General features: G+C 41.7%; 1 long non-coding RNA gene across 1 annotated transcript in view; it reads right to left on the reverse strand.

Annotated features, from left to right (window-relative positions):
• Nucleotides 1–356: 356 nt before the first annotated feature.
• Nucleotides 357–16699, reverse strand: part of LOC122799394 — a 218475-nt gene continuing 202132 nt past the window's right edge. Inside the window, exon 2 of the long non-coding RNA XR_006364465.1 lies at nt 357–1041. This is a non-coding gene — a long non-coding RNA (uncharacterized LOC122799394). The remainder of the gene's footprint in view (nt 1042–16699) is intronic.

Raw genomic sequence — 16699 nt, forward strand, 5'->3', positions numbered from 1 at the left:
ACAAGACAGCGTCTGATCAGCAACTTTGAGTCATGACAAGTCGCACATGCATGAATGCATAGACTAAACATTTATTAACAGGGTCTTACCCTACCATAGCAGCACAGATTGCATGTAATACCAATTACCCACTAGATGTACACATTGATCATCAGATATAACACTATAATTGTAGTGTATTACAGTATCAAAATATGCAAATGTGTCACAACAGGGATCATCAACTCAGGGCACAAATGACCCAGGTATCCCTATGCACTCAGATTGTTGTATCAATGTATGGAAAACAATAAGGGGCACACATCAGTGCAATATATTTGTATCTACAATATAATAACATGAAAAAAGAGAAACCATGGAGGACATAATGCAGAACATTTAATAGCCATAGAAAAATATAACACAGTAAAGTAGTAATTTAATACAAGGAGGCAGCTACACTTTTGACACTGTTGGACACACTCTAATGCAGTCTAGGGTAACCTTGCTGACATCTTACACCATGGTCTGCTCTGCCTTGACCAGGTACAGAAACATGTGGCCCAGGTTGCTGCACAGAGGAGATTAATAGAGTGACAACACTACTTGAGGTGAAGGACCATGACTGTGAGTTGAAGGCCTTGTTGTGATTTGTGGGACCACAGCTGATGGGCCAGCAGTGGAACTGTGTGCATGTTGAACCATAGACACTGATACTTGATGGGCAGTAGTGGTTATGTGGAGCGGTGGCCTGTCTCTCCCATGTTGCAATCTGATGAGACAGTCATGGCATGCAGAACACTGCTTGTACTACAGCACTGCTGCAGAAGCATAGTGACCAGAGTGTCTACCAACCATACCATGGCTAGCATACTATCATTTTGAGTGGGGAATGCCACCATCATCTCACTGTATCTGTAATCCTGTCCTTCATGAATCACATGTAGCTGGTATTCCACATGATCTGTGTCATTTGCAATAGCACAGATATCTGATTAATGATGTTGCTGGGAGCTTTCATTTACTTGCAGCAGGAGGCACTCAATACAGATAGTTCATGTGCTAAAAAAGATACAGAAGACACATATCAGTTCATGTGCTAAAAAAAGATACAGAAGACACATATCAGGGCAATGTGCTTACATCACATGATGGATAACATCAAAGACATATGATATATATCTCACTGCAATGTTAGAATTAATAATGACTTTACACAAAGTCGACTGTATGTATGTTTCATTGAATCGACATACATGGAATATAGAATTAGGTTATAAAGCCAACATACATGATATATGTGAGGAATACTAGCAAAACACACACCTGACAATTCCTCATGGGAAGATTTTTCTGTTGAAGAGGGATGAACATTAACTATTCTAGGGAAAAAACAGCATTAGGGATCATATCATTGCCCTTACTAACCAAGCGAAAACAGTTAAAACATGCAGAAGATTTGACATACACATACCACATATATGTGCACTTGCTGAGGTTGATGCAGACTGACCTAGGAATGGGAAGAAGGACACAATATTAATGGTGGACAACAACAGGATTAACAGCAATGACATGACAGGTATGAAATATAGTAAATGGCATATTATTGACAAACTCCCATTGTGGAGCGTCTGTGGGTTATACTGTGGATCTAGCAGTTGAAAAGTAAACAGGAAGAGAATACAATCAGGCATGTAGGGAAAACATCACTGATAGCATCATATATACCATAACAGAGGCTGCAGATGCTCACTTGATGGACATTGTCCCTGTATACCAGATGGGCCTGTGTTGAAAAATATTGCCATCACTGTCATGTATCACATAGGTTCATAGATTCATAGGTGTGTACTAGGCTAATGGGCCTGGACCCTTTACAAGCATAGCCTATAGGATTACCCTGGCATCTTGCTAACCAACTTAGTTCCCAGTGTCTCTGCCGAGCAGAGCCACTGGAGTGATCCCCGGGGTGAATTGTCTATTTTCCATCCACTCATCAAGATTTCTCTTGAAGAAGGCCAGTGAGGTGCTCTGCTTGATATGTCTGGGAAGTCTATTCCATAGCATGGGCTGTCTCTGGGTTATGAACCTGTCCCTCCAGCATGTTCAGTTGATTGTGGTAATGAGGTTGAGGTCTCTGGAGCATGTGGTGCAGAGGGATTAGAATTTCTTTAGATTTAGAATTTCTAACAGAGCTGGGTCAGACATGGCTTTGTAAGTCAAGCAGAGATTGCCTCTAAGTAGGCAGTATGAGACAGAAAATAGTTGGAGTTTTTTGAGTCTGTTCATATAGGACAAGTGTTTAAGGCCTAGGATCCTCTTGGTGAGGTACTTTTGTGGCCTATCCAGTTGTTGCAGGTTTCTAGTGAAGTACATGCCAAATGGGGCATTGTACTCAATGATTGGCCTAATGAGGAAAGACTAGAGGGACACAATGACCTCTTTCTTCCTGGATGCAAACCCTTAGTAATGAAATGTGCCACATAGAAGGACATTCTGGCCACAGTGCCAATGTGGTGGCAAAAAGAGAGGTTGCTGTCAACCTGTGCTCCCCAGATCTTTTATAACACATTCTATGTTCAGTGGACCACCATCGATGTGGTAATTCATGGGAACTGTTTTTTTCCTAAAGGAGATGATGACACATTTATTGGCATTGAGCTTAAGGCTATGGTTCTGACACCAGTCATTGGTCTCAGTGAGGCCTTTCTGTAGGATGTCAACAACACTTGGGGAGTTAATAATAGCTCCCAACTTGCAATCATCTGTGAACTTTGTCAGCCAGAGTCTCTTTGTCTTGTCTGAACTTCAGAGAAGTAGATACCAAACAGGAGAGGACCCAGGACTGAACCCTGTGGGATTCCACTTGTGACTGGTTGGCAGTCTGACTTGGAGTCAGTTACTTTCACTCTGTGGGTTCTATCTGTGAGCCAGTTTGCAACCTACCTAGTGATACAGGGGTTGATGCCTAGCTTAGTGAGTATTTCTATGATTCCTGAGTGGGGAATGGTATCAAAGGCCTTGGCCAGATCAAGGTAGGCTGTATGAACCACCTTGCCTTCATCCACAGCTCTGGTAACTAACTCAAAGAAGCCAATCAAGTTGAGCAGGCATGATCTACCCTTCACAAAACCAAACCGTGTGGGATCCAGAGTTTGGAGATTTTTTATATTCTTATATCGTTACTTATTAGGTTCATGAGGATGTGTTCCAGAACTTTTCATATCAGAATCATAAGGCTAATGGGGCAATAGTTCCCAGGGTCTGTACTCATCCTCCTTTGTGGAGAGGAATGACTGTAGCAGTACATCATTTGGTAGGGACAAAGCCTGAGGTGAGGCTGTGATTGAACAGGGCACACAGTTGAGGTGCCAGTTCACTCTGGTATTGCTGTGGAGATTCTTTACATAACAATAGAAGGCATTGTGGTTGCCTTCACTATCTGCTGCAATTCTGTTTTCATAGCTAGCTTTAGAGGATTTGAAGAGGGATCTCAACTTTTTGTTGAGGCTGATAAGGGAATTTTCCAGTCTTGGGACTACACCTAACTCCACATCAGTTTCCTCCTTCTGTTGCAGAGTTTGTTTATGGCAGGGGATCACCAGATTGGCTTCCTTTTTACTGGATGAATGCGTCTTGGTTCTATTCGATATGGCGAGATCCATGCATTTGTGTACGTGTTTGTACAGTGCATTGGTGTATGATTTGGCAGTCATGCACCTGTTCTCCATTCGCAAGTGTGCTGTGAAGTTAGCCACTTCTGTTTTCAGGAGACTAAAGTTAGCTTTGGAGAAGTTTTTTTATGGTGGTTACCTTTACTGGGGGTGGGGTAGTGGGAGGGATGTGATTTCCAAGGTGATTAGTTTGTGGTCAGATCAAACCGGGGAGGAGTTGACTACTGGTGTAGAGCAATGGGTGCCAATTTTAGTAATGACCAGGACAAGGATGTTGCTACCTCTAGTGGGGGTAAGAACGAGCTGGTCCAGCGAATTGGAATTAATGAATTCCAGGAAACATTGGGCAACTGTATTGGTACATGAGTAGCTTTCCCAGTTAATGGAGGGGTAGTTGAAGTCGCCCAGTATGAAAGTGTTAGGTTTTACATTAATATTCTCCAGGGTGCTTAGGAGCATGGAGTGTGAGTCTTGGGACATGGTTGGGAACCTATAGCAGGCTATGACCTGAATCGCTGTCTTACCCAATGTTAGCTGCACCTGAAGTATGTCAGATGTGTTATGTTGGGCTACCCGTCTGGATATGTGAGCATCCTTTATGAATATGGAAACACCACTGCCTTTGGAGCTTCTGTCCATTTTCTGTGGCCGAATGGTGTGGAATGTGTTATAGCCTGGTAGTGCAGGGGTACTATTTGCTGCCTTGAAGAAGGTTTCTATTACAGCACAAATGTCAATGTTTTCCATTTTAAGGAGTGCTTTGAGTGAGTGCATTTTGAGATTTAGACTTCTAGCATTAAGCAGCATGACACTCAGATTGCATTTGTTTGCAGCTGTTACAGCGGTAATTGGTCTTTGTAACACTGCCTAAAAAAGGCACTATAGGGGTGGCAAGAGCCTTGGTCAGTATTCGGAAGCCCAGGGGTGACAGATGCTGGCCATCTCTGGCAAAGCATCGAGGTCTGTCAATCATGTCATCCCAGGCAGACAGATACCGGATCCCCTTAGAATGACACCAGAAACTTATCCAATTGTTGAAATCTATCAATTTTTGCTTGTACTGTGGTATCATTCTGGGTGATGGTAGGATACTGCTCAGGGCTAGGGTCATACCCACCTGCAGTACATAATCCGAGAGCTCCTCCATGCCTCTTTTGATGTAGTCCAGGGAGGTACATCTCAGGTGTCATTCATACCCACATGTATAATGACAGAGGCATATTTGTGCCTGTTGTTGAGGGGCCTGAGTGCATGCATTATGTGGCGGATCCTGGTGCCTGCAGGCAGCTGACTGTTACTTTCTCCTTATTCAACCTAGTGAGTGTGACATCCATGTGCCTCGCAATCAAATAACCTATGACTAGTGTGTTGGGCATGCTGTTTTGCCTTAGGGGCTTTGGTTGAGTGGTACATTGTTTAGGAGAGTTATGTGTCTCATGATGTGCACTACACATTGATGCAAACTATGGAACTTTTGCAATACCATACACAGTCTGTCTGAACTTGAAACTGAACTGCATGGGCCCACACTGGATGTACCTGTATTGTACAGTGTTAGGGAAGTTACAATATGATAGTAAAAGAACAGTGTCATGAAATGAGGCTAAGACAATAACAGGTAGTGGCTACAGTAACACTAAATGGAGACACTCATCTGCCATTCCTTGGTGTTGTCTTGAAGTAGATGAACCTGTGACTATTAATGCAGTAGCATTACACATGTTGGTAGGACTGCTCTTTCTCTACTGCAGTTATATGAATAGATGTCATTAGACCTACAGTCATCATCCTCACCCTGTGTGGATGTGTGTGCATGGCTCAAATCTACTGCTGTAAATCAAAAATGACAGTACATAAATATGTATACTACAGCAATATGTAGTGATTGTCTCTATACTCAGCCATGTCATGGAATGAAAGATATACATGTTTGACCTGCAACACCAGCTGCAGTACCACCATGGATATGCATAAATCCCCTCTAAATGTATGTAGTGAGGCCAGAAATATTGTGAGGTCATGTCAGTGGGCGTCTAGCACCAGGGGCATCCCTCAGTTTCTCTTATTTTCATATTCTGTTGGCTGCACAAAGGATGATGTCTGAGTAGCATCATCTACAGGCATCATGGGATCTGTTGTGACCTCCAACAGTATTTATCATGTTGGTGAGGTTGGTCCATATTTTATGTCTCCAACCTGTATCACCAGAAAGGTCAAAGAGTTTCCATCCATATTGTTACAAAGCATCAAGTATGATTTCAATGGCCCTCTCAGTCTGAATCATAAAACAAAGTGCACCTAATGTGCACCCAACTTTAAGTACCATTTGTGCCATACATAATTAAGGAGCTACATTACAATTTGGAATCCCATCTGTGTAGGGCTGCATAAATTGGCTACATGCATTGTAACACCTAGGTAGACTGTGTAAACACCCAGTAGGTATTAATAAACAGTACTTTGCATGGCACATGCCTGTTATCTTCCCATGATTTGATAACATGACATCAGTGCCACTTTCAAATAATGATTCAGCTGCATTTACAGATCAGACCATTGTCAACTGTGAAATGAGTGGGACCTCAGTGAGCATTTCTGTTTTTGCATTTTGCAAGCATTTTAAATTGGAAGATCATGATGATTACTCCAACGAGGCTGAGAAATGTCTGTGCACCCAACAAGACTGAGGGGGAGACCACCTAGATGCTGACCATGTACACTGGAGTAGAACATTGGATGGCAGCCAGGCCAATGAACTTTGTCATGATAGACATATGGAACTGGATCGCGAGGAGCACAGAAAACATACAGTAATCTACTGTGATGAAAAGCAGATTTGCCACTGCTATGATGACCTGCATCAGAGTGACATGGAGGAGATTTGTTGGAGGGTCACTGTTATGGGGAGACAGCATGTGGATCCCAACAGTAAATATGACTAGCTTATGTATACCTCAGCATTCCTACAGAAATTATATATATTTATCTGTGTTCATATGCATACCAGATAGATGTTTTTGGAGCCATAACTAGCTTTTATGACAATTAGCTCATTGGGATAATTAATTGGGCAAGTTAACTGCTGTCCTTGTAAGTATTGGTTTGATTCCCATGCTGTTCATGTTTTTAAAAATGTTTATAACATCCATATTTATGACCATTGTAGATGTACATATATTTTACAGCACAAAACAACATCATTTCACACATCCACTGTCTTTGTACGTCACTGATGATTGTGTGCATCATAGTTTTCCACTCTAGTACCACCGTATCACCTACTGCGTCATTATATGTTGGAATAAAAACGTACATGTAGCTATTTTAATTCATTCTTCCTAATAAAGTAAATAAGCTTAGTACAGTCACGCTTATTTAAGACAAAAGGAACTCCTGTCTGATTGGTTACACATATGTTATCAGTTATGTGTTCATAGCTGTAATTTCTTTACAATAAAATGTCAAATAAGTGTTTGCAGTTTCCGTATTCATCTCTTCTCTGCAGGAATTCAAATAAGCACCTGCAGTACCTGTTTATTAAGATTAAACCCCAGTTAGTTTGGCCTGTAAGAAAACTAGCTACCATGCCTACATTTTGTTGTGCTGTGGGTTCCAATCCACATAGGGGAGAGATATCTGAAATTATTAATTTGGTTTTACTTCACCCACAGCATTTCTTTGGAGAAGCTTATTCCAGTAATTGAAATTAACATTTATGTTGTGCATGACTTAGTCATCAAATTCTTACAGATATACTCATAATCCATAATGCTCTACTATCATCAGGTTTTTAACAGAAGGATTAGTAAAGCAACACCTGTTTGTTTAGCAAAAACATTTTCTGGCTGCTAGCTCCACGTGTAAGAAAGCTGGCCAGCATGCCTACATTTTGGTGTGCTGTGGGTTCAATTAACATAGGGTACACATATCTGAAATAATCTTGGTTTATTTTTTTAATTTTCCCACAACATTTCTTTAAAGAAACATATTCCACTTATTGACATTATCTTATATTTTATGCAAGGTTATGAACAACTTGGTTATTTGTTTATTAATTTATTTTATTTTACATTTGTTGACCAGGTTTGTCCAACTGACCTAATAGCCCTTTTTCAGCAGAGACCCAGGAAGAAAAGCTCTGCAATTTTAACAATAAAAGTTTAACAGAAGCAGTAAACAGAAAAGTTTCACAATTATACAATATAAATTTATATAGAAGGAGTAAACAATAACAATCATTTTGACAGCAGAGAAAACATTTCAAAGATATCAGTTGTTATTAACATAAGTTTTGATTAAGGAGAGAAATGAGAATATACATGGAGGATTGAAATGACAGGTTATAGCCAAGATAAGGAGACTAATGTGTTGAATTCCTATTAACATATTTATAATCTGTAATGGTCTGTTAGTATCAGCTTTTAACAGCAGGGTTAGTAAAACTTGCTACAGACTGTTATATGTCTGACCAATGCTTTTATTACTATTGTGTAATTTCTAAAAGTGCTCGGAAGATCGTTCTATCATTAATTACTACATTCAGTTCAAGAACAATACCATCCTCCTCTTTTGAGGGAGTGGGATCAGCAGACGTAGAGCTGAAATGCAGAACATGGAAGATGTATGTATTTGCTTAGTGATGTGGACTTTGCCAAGGAATATCATGGCCCACACACATACCTTACTAAGTCCCTTATGTACAGCAGTTTGTATGGTTCTGTTAATAAAAGCTCCATGACACATAACACTATCCTACTGTCTGAGGAATGAATGTTTTCTATTATTGTTAATGCTTCTGAACACAGTGTTAATATGAATTAAATTTTGCAAACTCTTTACCTACATGACCAGCAAATGTTCATACTTTGAACTCGTAAGGCAGGATCCACATTAGTAGACCATCGCCATCCAGGTGTTGTCATAAAACCAAGGGGGGAATTCAATAAAGCCTACACGGAGTTATTTTCCATGTAGGCATAATGGCAAGGAGCTTACATGGAAGTTAGCAGCTGTGCAATCCAGTAAACAGAGCAGAGGGGCATGAATGACCATGTGGAAATGGAAGTGTCTATGGCATGCAAATCACCTCATAAGCAGGTGAATTGCATGCAAATGAGGGTGCTGGAGTGATCCAGCAAGCAGATAGGCAAGTCTGCAGATCCCGTGTTGGTGTCTGAAGTGTACATGGAAAATTTCTGTGTACAAGAAAATAAAAATTGAACAGAGGTTGTAGAAGCCCAATTAGAAGGTCAGAAATTGCATAGTAGGCACAGATATGGGCAAAATGATGCCCAGTGTATCAAACAAATAATGCTAAATAATGTAATATCATTTGTTAATACCTATATTACATTTGCTCGGTGTGCAGCAATGCACAAATGTGCCATTATGAAAAAAAATAAATAAATAAAAGTGTAAAAATGAAAAATAAAAACTATAGCAGAATAATGGATTATAGGCCCCTGCATGGAGAATGTACAATGGTAGATTTCAGTGGTTGCTAAGGAAGCAGGCTCTGGAATAGTGTAGTATCCAGGCTGTGTAAACAGATCTGTATGCAAATGAGCTGCGGTTGCTGAATAGAAAAATGGGCTACTGTGTCCGCAGATAAAACCTGTGTAGCCCCAGAATGTTGTTGGTCTCCACAGAAGTGCTATCTGACATCAAAAGGGGGTGTGTCACTATATGTTTAAGTGGATTGGAGCTCAGCAGCACCAGTTTGCATGGCACACCTCTCATCTAAGCAGGGGGTTTGTTCAGTGCTGTTAAGCTTTGTTTAGCTGCAGGGCACATGTTTTAGCTGGTTTGAGCTGTGCTGAACATGCCCATCCATGGGGGGGGGGTCTGTTGACTGCTGAGCATTGTTTATACCAGTGGTACAGGTTTACATACTGCACCACAGTGCATAGCAGTGAAGGCAGTTAAAAAAACAGACAAGCAAAAGAAACTGCCAGTGAATCCAGTCATGTATAAATTACTGATAACCTCTGTTCCACTTACAATGGGCCATTCAAACCCCTAAATGATGTACCTGGCAGGTGGAATGCATCATAGTTAGCCAATTACAAGGCTGCATCTACAGCAGACCATTACAAATTATGCATACACCCTACAAAATAATTTTCCCCATAATCTGCACCATTGGAGTATAGACCTGGGAATTTTAACTGACAGAATGCTAGGGGATGCTGCTGCTCTGCTACATCTGTATTGCTAGATGCTGAGGTCAGTGCTGCTGCTGCTGCTGACAATAGGGCTAGACTGAGAAGGAGAAGAGTGTTCAGGCCCAGGGTAACCTTTCAAGAGCAACATGAGCTGGAGATTGTAGAGCACTACAAGGTGTACAGGGCCATACTTCAAGAACTCACAGAGCTCTGCTGCCCTAAACTCAGACCCAGAGCCAACAGAGGGAAACCAATCCCAGTGGAAACAAAGATATCTGTAGCCCTTAGAATACTAGCTACTGGTACTTTTCAAAGACCAACTGGGGACATGATTAGGGTCTCACAAGCATCAGCATCAGGGTACTCCACGAGTTCCTGGCTGTCATGTAAACACATGCCAGTGAGCACATTATTTACCCCGCACCCTGAGGAGAGGGCCAGCAATGTGCATCTCTTGTACCATGTAGCACACTACCATGAGGTATGGGGTGTCATAGACTGCACTCATGTCCACATCAAAGCACCATCCTGTGAAGAGGGTAGAGTGTATGTCAGCCATTAGGGGTATCACTCCATCAACTGCCAGGTTGTGTGCAATGTCCAGGGCATTATCATAAATGTGTGTGCTGGCAGCCCTGGCAGTTATCACGACTCCCATATCTGGTATGCGTCATAGCTGTATCAGATGTTTCCCAGAGGGACATCTCCTAAGGCCATCTACTGGGGGATGCTGCCTATGCACTTGGATCCATGGATGATGACACCCATCAGAAATGCACATACACACACCTACTAAAGAATGCCATAATGAGGCACATACACAAACCAAGAGCATCATAGTGCATGTGTTTGGGCTGCTCACGTCACAGTTCCGGTGACTTGATATATCTGGTGGAGCCCTGCAGTACTCTCCAGCCACATGTGCACAGATATTCACAATATGTGCCATGCTACACAATATGATCCTATGGAAACAGCTGCAGCAGGATCAGCACATGGAAGGGACACACAGCCCCCACCACTGCCAATGTCCCCACAGCCACACCCACAGGGGGCTCAGAGAAGGAAACCTGTGAGGCTATCCCTGTAGGCAGACGTAGGCATGCCCAGTATGCCCTGGCCTTGGCAAAGAGGCAAAGCATAGCTCATGCACTGACAACCTATGGCCTTAGGGACTGATACCTTATTCTGACTCACATACATGGTAAAAAGGCCGCCAGCCACACAACACAACCTGTACCTCGCCATTTATTGGCTGTGTAATGCATGCATCAGACAGAGTCAGCCCTGCAACTCAGATATCTCAACTGCTGCATTCACAATGCAAGTTACTGTCCTTTACAATAAATGTACAGGGTATTACACTATGGTAGCATATGCATGGACCTGCTGCATGAATGCAAGGGAATAGAGTGGGCTTCTGGGCTATTTGCAGACAACTAACAGCTATGTGGGACAAGAGGTATTCTGTCCAGTACTGACTGCCCCATAATATGTAGTAGGCCACAAGGCAGCAAAACCCACTGCAGTATGCAATGGAAATGCCAAACAGCAGGGTCATATGACAGACACACAACTGTCAATGCTAGAGTCGCCTACTCCAACACATCAGTGTTCCCATACAACTGCAGTAACGGTATGTTTGCATGGATATATCATCAGACCATGGAATCCCAGGGCTGTCCAAAACAACCTGGCTACATATTATAATTTCCACAATATGCAGGGGTCAAAGTGTTATGTCTGTCTGCTGTTGTTAGTGTAAGGAAGTAAACCTCATGTTCTGGTGGCTGGTGTGGCTCAGTGGGCTAAGTACAGTAGCATGGTTGATTGTGTTCATAGTTCAAATCTGGCTGCACCTACACCTTTTGCATGTGAGGTACTCCTATGGTAGGAGTCCCACAGACTGTCAATATGCTCTAATCTGTTACTGAAAGACAGCTGGACAAAGACAGAGACCATGGAGGGACAGAGGGCCAAATCTACCGACATTATAAATGCACTGAGTAACCTAGAATGTGGCTAGTATAACAGCAGGTTGCAATAGGTCAGAGTAGCAGCATAATGAAAAGGCCATCACTTAAGTATGTCAGGACTTTCAGCAATTCAGTGGGCTCTATTTAGTAGTATGGTACCGGAAAACATAACAGTATGAGGAGCTGTGCAGACATATGAGGCAGAATGCTGGACATCCTGCTAAAACATGTACAGTGAGAACTGTGAAGACTTTCATCCTGTGTGTGGTGTGTACCCCAGTCACATCCTACCTACAACCACTTACAGCAGGAAATATGGACAAAGCCATGAACAATAGTGGGGCAAAGGCCCAAATATAAGGAGAAGGATAAACTACTGACCAGACAAATGTAGAAAGTGCAAAGAATGACAGGTTGTTCAGTAGCATGGGTGTCCTGGTGTGTATGGAGTCACTAACTCAAATGTCTGGTATCATTTCTTAATGTCAATCTATAATGACTTGCCACTGCTCTACCGGAAAAATCACAATGCTATGTAAAATGTAAGAAGAACAAAACAAGACAAGACCAACAAGATAATCCACAAAAGAGCTGAGAAAATGCAAGCAGGACAAACTCTAAGATTCAACTCCATTTATTAAAATAAGTGCTTTTGTCCACTCAATATGAACTTTAGCAGATAAAATTTACCAGATTCTGCACATTCTTATATCCCAATGCATTAAACCAATTAAGACATGAAGAGTTGATTAAAACAATTAATTAATTAACTACCATAGCAACCCTTACACAATGAATTTCTTATAAAAAATGGTGAACAAGATTAATAAAGAAATACTTTACAAAATAAAAAAAATCACTTATAAACCTTCATAAAGCTTCTTGCAGTTAATGAATATATTACAAGCCCATATGGTTATTGAACACATGCTAAAATGTTCAAAAATACACCAAAAATATGCAAATGGAAAAAGTAAATAAAAAGTGTACATATTTACTTTACAAATGACAACTAATGGAAAAAATAAATTCTTGTATCCCTCTTGTTTCATCTATCTAAGGCTTTAAATATCAACACACAATACATTGAAATATAATTGTTCAAACTTGGCCATATTGAGGCATTTAATTTCAGCTGCCACACTAATTCTTTTTTCTCCAAGTAAAGTCCAAAAGGACCACCTCTTGTATTTATTTGAATTTGATCGATTATTATATATTTAAAACTATGGTCAGAGAATTCTAAAGTGTGTTTAGCCAAAGCGTTTGTGTCCTTCTTTTACCTAATGTATTCATGCTCATATATTCTGTCCCTGAATCTATGTTTGGTCTTCCCCACGTAGAAACAGGGACCATTTTGACACAAAGCTATGTACACAACATACTTAGAACAACAATTATATTTGCCAAGACAAATATACATCTCTTCCATTTATTCTAAATCTATCTTCTGTTACAAATTTGTTACAAAAATGACATTTTACCACATCTAGACATCATCTTCCTCAAAGGCTTTTTTTGCCCTTTATTTATTGCCTTGAACATATTTTTAAAATTAAAGCCTTTCCTGAATACCAGTTGTGGTCTTTGCCCTATTTTAGCTCTAAGATTATTGTCATTCAACAAAATAGCCCAGTTTTTTTTTTTATTTAATACCCATTTCACCCTCCTATGGTCACTACAAAACGTTGTTATAAATGCCATGGAATAAGATGGGGATTCCTTATTAACAACGTGTCCCTCATACTGAATATCCATATCCATTTGTACATTAAATGATATGATTGGTGAAAAAATACACAATTCTCTCTTTCTTTTGACTTCTGCTATTATTTCTTCCAGCATTTTTTGCAGGTAAGCCATTCTTATAAACATATATCTCAAATTATTACATTCAGAGGCAAAATCCTCTTCTCTTGTTATCAGCCTTGCTGCTCTCACCACCTGTCCTTTCACGACAGATCTTTTTTGATGGCATGAGTGAAAGCTGATATAATGCAAGAATTTATTTGAATAAGTTGATTTACGAAGTATGCTAGAGATATGCCTCTTATTCAAATTTTTTTTTTCTTATAGGTTCATAGGTTCATACTAGGCTATCTGCCCTAGGGCATTTATAAGCCTAGCCAGAGTGTGTTTGGCTTTCGCCACCCATTTTAAATTAATTTTGCTATGCCCTTTTTCGAGGTTAGCATACTGTGCCTCTGTCTAACAGTGACACAGAAGTGATACCCAGGGTAAACCTACGATCTCCCATCCACTCATCAAGATTCCTCTTGAAGAGAGTCAATGAGGGACTCTGCCTAACATGGACTGGGATTTTACTCCAGAGTGAAGGGAGCCTCTGGGTTATGAATCTGTCCCTCCAGCATGTCCTATTTATTTCAGTGCTGAGGTTCAAGTCTCTCGAGTGCGTAGCTCGATGGGATTTGGATTTTCTGAGGTGCAGCATGTCCATTAATTCCGGGTTGGACATGGCTTTATACGTCAGGCACACATCGCCTCTGAGCAGGTGGTATGCCACTGAGTAGAGCTGGAGGTTCTTCAACTGGGCAGCATATGGCATCTGTTTGAGCCCTTTGATCCTCTTGGTGAGGTACTTTTGGGGTCTTTCAAGTTGCTGCAGGTGTCTGGTAAGGTACATCCCAAAACGGGCATTGTACTCAATTATGGGATTGATGAGGGATGAGTAAAGAGGCACAATGACCTCCCCTGATCTAGATGTGAATCCCTTCATGATTAGGTGGGCTATATAAAATGTTTTTCTAACCACTTTGTCCACGTGGTTGTCAAATGAGAGATTGCTATCAACTTGGGTCCCCAGGTCCCTAATTACTTCTTCTGTACTTAATGGATTATCAACTAAGTGGTAATTTGTGGGCACTTTGTTTTTGCCAAAGGGGATGACTATACACTTTTTGGTGTTTAGCTTGAGGCCATGGCTCTGGCACCAGTTGTCTGTTTCTATGAGGCCCTTTTGGAGGATGCTTGTGTCGGCTGGAGAGTCGATTATGGTGCCCAGTTTGCGGTCATCTGCGAACTTGGTCAGCCACAGTCCTTCCATGTTGGCCTGTACCTCTGAGAAATATATACCGAACAAGAGAGGTCCCAGGATTGAGCCTTGTGGGATGCCACTTGTAACTGGTTTAGAGTCTGACATGGCTCCAGCAATTCTAACCATGTGTGTTCTGTCCTTGAGCCAGTTTGCAACCCATCTAGTCACATAGGAGTTTATATTTAAGCTGGTGAGCTTATCTATAATGCCCGAGTGGGGTATTGTATCGAAGGATTTTGCGAGGTCCAGGTAGGCTGTGTGGACCACCTTCCCCTCGTCAATGGCCTTGGTGACTGTTTCAAAGCAATCAACCATGTTTAAAAGGCAGGATCTGCCCTTAACAAAGCCGAACTGGGTAGCATCCAGTGTCTGTAGGTCCCCAATATCTTTATTTATGAGGTCCATGGTGATCCTTTCCATAGCTTTGCAGACCAAGCTAGTCAGGCTTATGGGGCGATAGTTTCCAGGATCCGTTGAGGCACCACCTTTGTAGAGAGGGACCACTGTTGCTGTACGCCACTCTTTGGGTACATATCCTGTAGTAAGGCTGAGATTGAACAGTAGTTTTATGTTTGGGTTTAGCTCTTCTTGGAGTTCATGTAGGACGCAGCCCGGGACACCATCTGGTCCCATTGATGTTGTGTTTTTTGCTTTGGAGAGGGTGGCTCTTACCTGAGCATCTGAGATTTCAGGGGGGCAGCACTCTGCTGGGATAGATATTTGCCCTTTTGGTGGGGAGGGGGGAGAAGTTTGCGCTGAACCTGTCAGCTAGGATGTTGGCAATGTCTGTGGGTTCGGTGTATTTTTTGTCATTTTGGAGTAATTCTGAGCATATCTGGGAATTCCCACCCAGGTTCCTAACATAACTAAAGAAAGCCTTGTGATTATGCTTAGTGTCCTGTGCAATTTTTCTCTCGAAGCTGGCCTTAGGCGATTTTATGAGTGCTCGTAGTTTTTTGCTAATACTGATCAGAGATGCCTTCCCTTTTTGGGATTTTGCTCTATCATGTAGTAGCTTCCTCCTTCTACTGTATAGTTTGTTTATGGCTGGGGTCCACCAGACAAGACGTCTGCCTTTGGAGGATTGGGTCTTGGTTTTATTTGGGATTGCATGATCCATGCATTCCTGAAGGTGTTCATAGAATGTGTTTATAAAGGATTCTGCAGTCTGGGCCGTATTTTCCACAGGCCTGGAGGCTTTGAAGGATTCCACCTCAGTATTGAAGAGTGTGAAATTTGCTTTAGAGAAGTTTTTCACTGTGGTTTTCTGGGCAGGGGATGGGGGCAAGATGTGAATATCCAGTGAGATTAGTTTATGGTCTGATCTTACCAGTGAGGGATACACTTCTGGTCTGGAGCATAGAGTCCCCATATTGGGGATGATCAGGTCCAGTATGTTTTCCCCTCTTGTGGGAGTGGTAACAAGTTGTTCCATAGCATTTGAGTTTATAAATTCTAGGAACCTTTGGCTAGGGTGTTGGAGCTAGAGTAATGCTCCCAGTCTATGTTTGGGTAGTTGAAGTCGCCCAATATAATGGTGTTTGGAGAGACCTTCATATTTTCCAGTGTTCTCAGGAAGGCCGACTGGGGTTCCTGGGTTTGGGAGGGTGGTCTGTAGCAGGCTATAAACTGGAAGGCAGTTTTACCCACTTTTAGTTGCACATGGATAGTCTCTGAGGCTTCGTGCTGTGCCACCAACCTGGAGGTGTGGGTATCTTTGACGAATATTGATACTCCCCCTCCTTTTCTGGTTCGGTCCAAGTTTTGGGGCCAAAAGGCATGGTATGAGGTATAACCTGGTAGTGCTGGGGTGCTCTCGGGAGCCTTGAACAAGGTTTCTGTTACTGC

This window comes from Protopterus annectens, chromosome 4.part0, assembly GCF_019279795.1.
Source record: "Protopterus annectens isolate FY-2018-M chromosome 4.part0, PAN1.0, whole genome shotgun sequence".
NCBI classification, from domain to species: Eukaryota; Metazoa; Chordata; order Ceratodontiformes; family Protopteridae; genus Protopterus; species Protopterus annectens.